Raw genomic sequence first — 6,767 nt, 5'->3', positions numbered from 1 at the left:
TTTATGCTTGTTTATAAGGAACTCCTTGAGAAAAATTAAAAATATTTTAAATATTTACGATCAAGATTCCTTATAGCCAATATTCTTTCAAGCTCAACAAGTTTATTATGATGTGCATTGAAAATAGTTATTCTTAAAGGGGCATTAGCTGTCATTTTGATACAAAAAAAAAATTAATTAAATGAAATTTGCTCCATATCACACATGTATATTTCAGTGATAACACCAGTATTTAATTATTTCAAACACCTTTTAACCCCAAAACAGGCACATGAATGTGTATGAATATCACATGAATTTTGGTAATTACATGTAAATGATTATTGTCTTGCAAGACAATAATTCATCCTTATGTATTTCTATACACTAAAAGTGACAATCTATTGTCGTTTTATTAGGTTTCTCATGTTTTTGTACAAAATAAATATCATTATTAGGCATTAATATATATCCTTATTGAGAGATTTTGAATAAAAAAGTTGCCATCACTTTCACAGCTAATGTCCTTTGACAAACTACATAGCATATCATAATTATCTTGCTGTTAATGAATATGTAACTCTTAAATTAGGTTAAGAGAATTTGATACCAAAGTGCAGAATATTATATTGTAAAATGTACAAAGGTGCAGCCTTGAAATTTATTAAACATAACAATAATATGATTTCACAAAGTGTATTAATCAGTAATTAACAGTATCACTTATACCATTCATAAATGTATTTTAACATAATGTATTTAGTACTACTGTGTGCTGGATTATTTTTCAACCCCATGTAAATAATGAATTACAATCAAGGGCAACAACTCTTCTAGACACATATTCTGTTCTGAACACATTCTCTTCCATAGTCATAAGATATACATCATCATTTAAACTAATGTGTTAACATGTGCATACCATAGGAAAAGATTTCACACACATATATCATAACCTATTATCCAATGTGGAGATGTACGTGGACTCCAAAGTTTAGATATTGTATGTCTAAAAATATGTTCATTTGAAATATTAATAAGTACAAATGTACAATGTCAGCTACAATATGAGTTGAGAATTTTTTTCAAGTTTTTCATAGCAAAATCATGATCGTATGTAAATCTATCCAAATACATAAGGGTCTTAGTACAGTTTCCAGCACATCCATTCATATTCCTGGTCATCCTATCTCCAATAATCTAGACATTACTTAGTTCTCTCCATGCCAAAACACATAGGACCAGACTCTCTCCAATCCACTCTGTTCTATTGCTACCATCTTGATCTCATTCAAGTTTCTTCATTCTGCAATCTTTCTTTCTGCTTCTACTGTTCCTCTCCAGGTTGTTTTCGGTCTCTTAAATGCCCTCTTCCCTTCTGGTGTCCAACCTAAGGCCATCTCACTGTCATTGTCACCTTCCCTCCACAGCACGTGTCCTATATAGTTCCATCACCATCTCCTCAGCTCATTGTTTATTGCATTGATGTCAGTCCTGGCTGCCACTTCCTGTTTTCCATAATTTTCTGCTACTTTATCCCCAGTATCCTCTGCAAGCATCTGATATAGTAAGCATCTATTGACTTTCCACCTATTCACCTTCCAAGACATGGACATGCAAAATTTCTGAAAAAATAAATGCAAATATACCCTATGATAAATTTTAAATACATGCGTCTTAAACAGTACAAGAGGCCAAAGAGCCACATCGCTCAACGGAGTCACCTTGGCCCTGCCATTGTACAGCTGTTGTGATTTTGAAAAGATTTCAGTCTTTATTCCTATGAAAAATGTTGATCCATATTGTGGCTCCAGCCTACATGAGCCCCAAAGGATCACAACATTACTGAAAATGAATTCACATTACACAGAAATGCCTCAACACCAATATGATCGACAAGATCTTGCTGTTCTGGATAAGACCAAGGTTACAAGGTAATTGATCATGGTACATGCATGATACAAAAGATCTTGCCATAAGAAATCTATATACAAAATATGAAAGCTCTGTCTTAAATAGTTGAGATATTGAATAGGTCAGATTTTTATCAAAAGTAGGTCAAATTTCCAGGTCAAAGTCACAAGATCAAACACCGTTGCATCACATGAAAGAATTTTTTGTTAAAAATGTATATACAAAAGACAAAAGCCCTAGCTTAAATAGTTCATGAGATATTTTTAAAAAAGATTTTTCCTATATACTTGTATGTAAAACCTTTATCCCCTATTGTGGCCCACCCTACCCTCGAGGCCATGATTTTAACAAAATTGAATCTGCACTATGTCAGAGAGCTGTCATGTAAATTTGAACTTTTCTGGCCCAGTGGTTCTTGCGGAGATTTTTAAATGCCCCCCCCCCCCCCCCCCCCCCCGGCCTATTGTTACATTTTTGTGATTATTGCCCCTTTGAAGGGGATATAGTCTTTCATTTCAACAAACTTGAATCCCCTTAACCCATGGATTATCTATGCCAAGTTTGATTGAATTTGACCCAGTGGTTCTGGTTCTGGAGAGGATGAAAATGTGAAAATTTTACAGACAGATGACAGATACAAAGTGATTAAAATAGCTTACTTGAGCTTTCAGCTCAGGTGAGCTAACAATATATCTTTTAAGATGTTTCAGCATATATATATCTTTTATTAATAATAGCTTCTTACCCTGTCCCTTTTCTTTTCAGTGGAATGAAATCTGGGTTGTAAGATGGTAGATACATTTTTATCCATTCTTCAGCTTTCTGGAAATGTCATTTTGGAGTTTCAGACAGGCTTTGTTTCCTGAAATAAACTTTAATTAAAAAAATGTTTAGAATTTCTGACTTTGACGTTGAACTACATGTATTTGGAATAAGTAAATATTTGTAATGTTCAAGGGACATTATATGGAACGAGCACATGGGATTTTAATATCATTTATATGTATATACTTAGCTGTTACCTTCCCATTGCATGTGTCATGGAGGGATGGTTGTATAGGACATCATCTGCTGATTCACAATGGCCTTTCTTGTTTTTTCTTGATATTTCGAGTTGTACTCCCTTTTCGTCTCAATTACATTGGTTTCCATCTCATGATCTGAGTATTGAAACTGTTATAAGATTTCTCATATGAGTTAAAATGTAGATATTACTGGAGACTATTATTTTCATATAATTTTTCCATTTAACAAGCCTAAAAAATCTTGTATGCAGATGCTTTGTGTTACCACCATGGTTTTGACCTTCAATTCTTATTGAATCTAATCTGGGTAGATCTACAGTTCACGCTTGCCTTTTAAATTGCATCAAAATTATTTGCCTGCATCATTAAAATTGCATGTGATGCACGTTATACGTATAAATTACACCTTCTTTGAAAAGTAACATAAAGTCAAATGTTATAGTAAAAAAAAGATAATATGGTAGATCCATGAAAGTAGGTTCAAAGTAGCTAATCACCTCCATTATGATAGGATAAACTTCCTGAAGCTGGAATATTACAAACTTTTACTTATTAGATTTAGAGTTTGATACAATCTTTTTAATAGATAAAAAACACCCTAGACATTTGTTCCTTACATTTATATTTACTAGTACCTTAATTTGCTAATTAATACATGCAAAGGTAGTAGTATGTTTACTACATTCTTTGGTTGTGTGGCACTATAGCTATGGCACTATTGTTTTCAAGATAAAAGATCTCCAACACAGGCAACACCAGGGACTGAATCTTCAATTTATGCCATAAAGTAGTAGTTAGGAGAATCAAGTAATGTATAAATTCACTTTTAAACTATCTCTGAATACCATAGAGGCATAGCAGGGTCGGGCGGTTAAAACCGGTTTTAACTAGTGGTTTTAACCGTCCCGGTCAATACTCCCCAAGTGGTCAATTGTGATTTAAACTGTCCATTTTCCTATTTTTGTACATTTCTTGCAAAGATAAATTAAGTCTTTTCATTATATGGATCAATTGTTGATTAATATTTTTCATTAGATAATCAAATGTAATTTCATAAGTTTAATATATTTGGTTTGCTAAAACTGACCGAAATATCTTCAGTACCTACCAGAGGGTCACAGTTCTATAACATAGCTTGATTATTGGAGACAGACCTCTTAATACATGTACCTGGATAGATTAAGAATAAAAGGTAGCTGGACATTACCTATAGTGAATGAGACTGTTTTCCTTATCACACTTCATAAATAATTGTCTATTCGTTTCCCGTTTTCATCTTTATTTTCACCACATAGGTTACAAGGGAAAAGATTGACTACAATGAAGAATAAATAAACAAACTTACAAGTATGCTGTGCATTATATCTATTACTGAAATGTTGTACCATAGACTGACCTAGTAATACACTATAAAATACTTAATATAATAACTAGTAATACTGACACTGCTGAATAATTTAAGCAAATAAATATAATATCTGACATGACTATGTGGACGATTGTTTACATCTCATAGACCTACTCGAGATTATGATTAACCTTGTTTACAATAAAAATACGATATGTCAAAACATAATAAGTCAACAATGTATTCATACTATCACTATAAAGATAATTACCGTGATTATTTTCCTATGTATCTGTGAATATAGGGTCAAACAGCTTGAATTCACCATAGCAAGCAAAATCCCGTGCAAGAATATTCAGTACTAAAATTTTACATTCTGACAAAATTGGATATAAAAAGTATGTGAAAAATAATCCGGATAAATTTGGAAAATGCAAATTAAATCTTACATTACCTGAGCCCAGGAAGCAGAGTGTCAGTGGACAAGTGTTAATAAGCATAGGCTGGGACCAGAGATGACCAGTGTACCTGTTATTGTTATGAAAACATCACTAACCCACCCTCAAATGTTTATTCAACAGTTAAAATATGTTATCCGTTATATATGTCTATGTGAATACATACTGCAACTTTGCATTCTGAACAATTAAACATACCCATTTATATAATTATACAAGTCCATATTGCTCTTTTTCCAGCCAATTGTGTATTTACTAGTTCTGGTATACATGCTGTAACTGATGAACTTGATTACATCCCTCGGGTCCCCCATTTTCATCTTAACACTTTAGCCCCCCCCCCCCCCCCCCCCCCCCCCCCCCCCCCCGGTGATGTCCACTCCCCCAAATCAATGTCTACCTTCCGATTTTTTGTTGGGGGTTGGACGAAAATACAATGATCATTTCGATGTAATGGGATTGTGAAACCAGTAGGATAATTTGGTTCAGACAGTGAGTTTTGCATTTCATTCATGCCCTACTTACCTGATCTCACCTCTGATATGTCCAGGGATCTATGTTTGCCCTACTTTCAGTTTTCTATTCTTCATGGGATTTATGCGATTAATCGTTGTTCATTATTTTCACTGGTCTACATAACGGTAAGAAAGAAATAAAGAAGTTTTTCCTTCAACGTATCTGCTTCGTTTGTTTATTGCCGCCATTGTGCACTAGCATTCCGGATAAATACTAACTACCGGATACGTCTCTTTCATTTCGCTCATTTCCGCGCGAGACCATGGGTTGTTTTCATCTGCCCGTGTAGCACATTCGATATTTAAAACGTCGAGTGCCTGTGGTTCTCTCTTCCACCAATAAAAACTGGGCGCCACCAAATAACTGAAAAATTGTTGAGTGTTGCTGAAAACATCAATCAATCCGCCAGAGTTCGTTTGCTCACAAACGTATATGAGGTCTCGACGGGGAGTTTGTGTTTTGGCGGTCTTTGTCTATTGATCAAATCCAGACTTTGCACCCAATCATCGCGTGCAAAAACGAGCCAATCAGGCGGCGTGCAAAATCCTTGGAAAGTATATAAGCACGATGCATTAGTTGGATAGAAACATTGCAAGATGCTCATCATTAACCGTTCTGTGTACATTTCTATCGTCATCAGGTCACAGTCTGCATGTAAACATGTATGAGTAAGACATATAACGCTCTATATTCATGTTTTATTTTTCTACATTGCTAGTAAAGGAAAAGTGTTCTTAGTAACGCCATTAGGATTTGTTTACAGGTTGGGTCGTCAATCGGATCACGCGCTCGTCCTTTTCCGTAACCGGTAAGAAGACTCGAACGTGGATCGGAGCAAGAATTGCATCAAATCGATGCATTTCTTCGCCGGAAGTGCGCCCGTGGATGAGTGTTAAAAGGCCAGAACCGAATCCCTGAATAATATGTTATTTATATTTTCACCATAGATTCAGTTTTGGTATCATTAACTTCTTATTCACTCTAATACGTAACACGTAAGTGGAAATTGATAGTGGTACAATACCTTAGATGTGTATAATATCTTAGATGCATTTGAAAGTGCATGTTTCATAGTGTAACGTACGACTGTGACGTCAAAGTTACGTTTATGTATACGTAGCAACCAACTCTGATGGCGTCGATCCACATACGAGGTTCATTTGCGGTTACGGAAATAGCCGAGTAGTTACGATTGGTTGGGTCGTGAGAAAAATGAGAGTGGAGTAAGTTTGTGATTCATATCTGCACTAAAACTAGAAGCTTCCATCAATGTTCCCATATTCTTCATTTTCTCTCTGTCAGAGTGATCTGCTTTTCATCAGCGAGATAGCATACGGTTATTTTGCCGCTACTCTCACGGTAATCTCGCACTGTCTCTCGTAGCTTTTCTTTCCTTGTTTACATCTGTTGTCGTCTGTGTTCAGTTTATTTGTCGATTCAGCATGGTTGCTGAAGATCTCAACAGCCGATTGGCGGATCTAGGGGAATTTTAATATCCTCTAGTGTAGTTTCTCGCTTCACCACTTA

At 35.1% G+C, this 6,767-nt stretch overlaps 1 long non-coding RNA gene across 3 annotated transcripts; it reads right to left on the bottom strand.

Moving 5' to 3' along the window:
• Window positions 1-373: 373 nt before the first annotated feature.
• Window positions 374-4,641, bottom strand: LOC125653221 (uncharacterized). 3 transcript variants are annotated; one of them, XR_008797159.1, is made up of 5 exons: window positions 4,538-4,641; window positions 4,126-4,233; window positions 2,916-3,066; window positions 2,639-2,765; window positions 374-1,604 (listed from the first exon to the last, which is right to left on the bottom strand). It is a non-coding gene; the product is annotated as an uncharacterized LOC125653221 (long non-coding RNA). The 3 variants fall into 3 exon arrangements; XR_008797158.1 differs by having other exon boundaries at window positions 2,916-3,053; XR_008797160.1 differs by having other exon boundaries at window positions 2,639-2,755; window positions 2,916-3,053.
• Between the last annotated feature and the right edge of the window lie 2,126 nt (window positions 4,642-6,767).

This window comes from Ostrea edulis, chromosome 7 (assembly GCF_947568905.1).
Source record: "Ostrea edulis chromosome 7, xbOstEdul1.1, whole genome shotgun sequence".
Classification (NCBI taxonomy): domain Eukaryota; kingdom Metazoa; phylum Mollusca; class Bivalvia; order Ostreida; family Ostreidae; genus Ostrea; species Ostrea edulis.
This window is presented reverse-complemented; position numbering and strand designations above follow the sequence as displayed.